Here is a 3,451-nt window from a genome sequence, read left to right on the forward strand (position 1 = left end):
TTTCATAAGTTGATGACAACTTTGTTTATTTGAACCGGGACATATAATTATGATATAAAAGCTTACAGTTTCAGTTCAGACTAATTAATGTTCTTCTATTTCACAGATCTTGATTGAAACATTGGTTTTTATCGCACACAAACTGAGGGAGAAAACATCACATTGGGATGTTCCAATACTGTGCATGGACACAGGAAGTTCTTTTGTAAGAATCAGTGTAAGAATGAAGGGGAAATCCTCATTGACACAACTAATGATAAAGCTGAGAGCAGCAGATACAGCATTGAATACAGACCAGTATCTACATTTGGACTGTATGTGACCATCACACAGCTGACCAAGTCAGACACAGGAGAGTACAGCTGTGGTTATGGAAACCCCCTGTCTACATTTAGACTGTAGATTCATACTACAGTCTAAATGTTCTTGTTATTCATGGTAAGTTTCTTTTCAAAATAGTAAAGACATTATTATTATTATTATTAAGATCACAACTCAAACAGGAACCAAAAATAAAAATAAAGTAAACTAATTATAACTATAAGTATAAGATTAAAGACAATCACAGTGAGATTGTTGTTACTGCCCGAGATCAGCTGATACACTGGCTGAGACATCATTAAACTGTCCTAAAACTGTCTAAATTGAAATAGAGGTTTGACATTTAAAAAAAGGTTGGATGACCAATCTCAGAGTATTATTTTGTTTTTGTGCAGGTAAATTTAATCATCTGTTCATCTGCAAAACCGTATTATGATGCTTTAATTTAAAAAAAATGAAGATGTTGTCATGTATTAATGTTTTCTTTTAATGACTGCACATATTATATACCCCCCCCCCCGCCCCCCGCGCCGCCACCGCCAAAAAATTATGATGGCGGGGCTGAAATGGATTTCATCTACCATTTCCCCACAAGATACACAGACTCACTGTGACTGCAGGCAGGTGTAAACAATTTTAGTGTGCTTTATATTTTATGTTATGAACAAAATTATGAATTTTGTGTTTAATAAATGTTTGTATTTACCTGTATGACAGTACTCTTGTTATGATGCATTAGTATTGATTTATTATTAAATGTTTTGTGTTTATTGTTCACAGCTTCAAACACAACTGCCTCCCCACTACAAACAGCAACACAAATGTCTTCAAACCCACCTGCTTTCACTCTACAGAGGGAAGCATTGTCCTCTACACATTGTCCTGACTCCTCCTGGCTTCTGGTTGTGCGTGCGTCCTTGGATGGTGTTTTGCTGATGGCTGTTTTCCTCATGGTCTTCTACATTAGTAAGACAAGGAGGAACTTTGGACTGAAAATGACACAAACATGGAGGTGAGTTTGTGTCACTTATTTTCTGTCTGTTGTTGCAGGTCTCAGTGAGTGTTGTTGATTCATGCTGTCAGTGTGACTTTCTCAGTGACATTTAGTGAAAAGAGGGGATTAGTTCTTTAACCATACCATCTTCACCACCAGAGGGAAGTGAAGATAAGATGAACAAATTTTATAACAGACAGAAAGCTTTCCTAATAATTCTATCTCTGTGTTATGATATTTTGATACCACGGTAAGCATTTACGGGATATTGTTTTATACAGGAAAACTGTTACTCAATAAGGCTCATCTACTAGTTGTTTTTCTCTTTCTCTGTGACCCAAGAATTAATGTGTAGGACTCACAAGCTGGTACCCCAAGGTCGAAAACACCACAGAGATGAGACCACTTCCTTACTCCCATCCTCCCTTCCTTATCTCTTAGAAAAAGGCTCGTTAAAGGCTAGGTGGTTTGTCTCAGAATTCACTAATGAAAGAACTCTGTATTTTATGTCTAGGAGTGTATTTTGCTGGGATGATCATAAATTATAGCTGAACTGATAAACTACACAAGGGATACTTTGCTCAGAAGGCAGGAAGACGTTTCCTTATTTAGTCTGTACCGGTTTGAACTGGGAAAGCTGACACACGAACCTTTTTTCTCTATATAAACTGCTGTGTATCAAATAAACCTTTGAGTTGATTCTGGGAAAGCAATCTGAACAGTTTCTGTATCACTTTGTTCTCCTAGCTGCTCCCGATATCGTAACTAACCCCGCTGAACGGCATACCTGAGTGTTACTTTGAATAATTAGGAGTCTTATAAGGAAAGGACAAACTCTGCTTATCGCTCACGCCACGGAGGAAACCCGGGAAGGCAATTTCCTTCAATTTTGGTGTCAGAAGTGGGATTCCTGACAGAAGGTAAATATGCGTCTTTCATATTTATATAAAGACCTATTATACCTCTCTCAGTGATCGATCCATAAAGAAACGGGATATGCTGACGAAGTTTCACTTAGTGATCCAGAGAGATACACTGACTGACTTCCTCAGTCCCCGAGTAAAGTAAATTAACCCTTGTGTGGTGTTGGTGGACACAGGAAGTTGCCTGTTGTCTTGAATATTTTAATTTTGTTTAAAAAATAATAATAATTAATTGTTTAATTAAACGTACGTTAAAAAGTGAGAAGTTGCTCACTCAGAAAAAGTGACACAGGAAGTCGCCTGTTGTCTTAAATACTTCTCGTTAAGTCAGAAGTTGCTCAGAAAGAGTGACACAGGAAGATTGCCTGTTATCTTGAAACGTACGTTAAAAAGTGAGAAGTTGCTCACTCACAGAAAGCTAGTAAATAATTAAATTTAATTTTGTTAAAAAAAAACAAAAAAAAAAAAACAAAAGAAAACTGAAAACGGGTCTCACAGATCCGATTACCATACAAGGGTTAAAAGCAGTAAATTAAAAGCAGAAAGACACAGGAAGTTGCCTGTTGTTTTACGAGAAGTTGCTCGTTAAGCGAGAAGTTGCTCGCTAAGTGAGAGTTGCTCACACAAACAAAAAATTGCTAGCAATAAATTTAAAGTAACCTCAGCTGTGCCGCAGCGAAAATACTAACATAAATCCTTCAAGCGTGTAAACCCCTCTGGAAATCACTGAACATGGGTCAGAATAATTCAAAAACCACAGACAAGTCCGATAAAAAATCAAAATTACCTGTAAAACCAACAAAAATTAAATTTAAAGTCTCAAACAACAGCTCAGTACGACTCCCATTTCCAGTTACGTGTAACCCACGTCCACGAATCGGCGAAGACTTCCATGATTACGTATCCAGAACATGCGGAAGTGCTTATGTGACTGACTTTGTTTACAACTTACGGACTATAAGTTCAATGCATTCTAATTTATTTCCGGAGCCTTATCCCGAACGATTATCGCCAGAAACCAGGTCAGTAGAAATGTTGAATATCATTTGTGATGAGAAAAGTAGTCTGCTTAAAAAGTCCTGTAGAAAATATATGATAGAATGCCGCGACGTGATGCATCAAATGTTACCGCTATGGAAAAAGGGACCGGAACCAGGTGTAGATACTTTTACATCAAATAAAACTAGTGCAGGCTCCAGCATAGAAAATAAAT

Source organism: Rhamphochromis sp. 'chilingali' (genome assembly GCF_963969265.1).
Source record: "Rhamphochromis sp. 'chilingali' genome assembly, chromosome: 1".
Taxonomy (NCBI): domain Eukaryota; kingdom Metazoa; phylum Chordata; class Actinopteri; order Cichliformes; family Cichlidae; genus Rhamphochromis; species Rhamphochromis sp. 'chilingali'.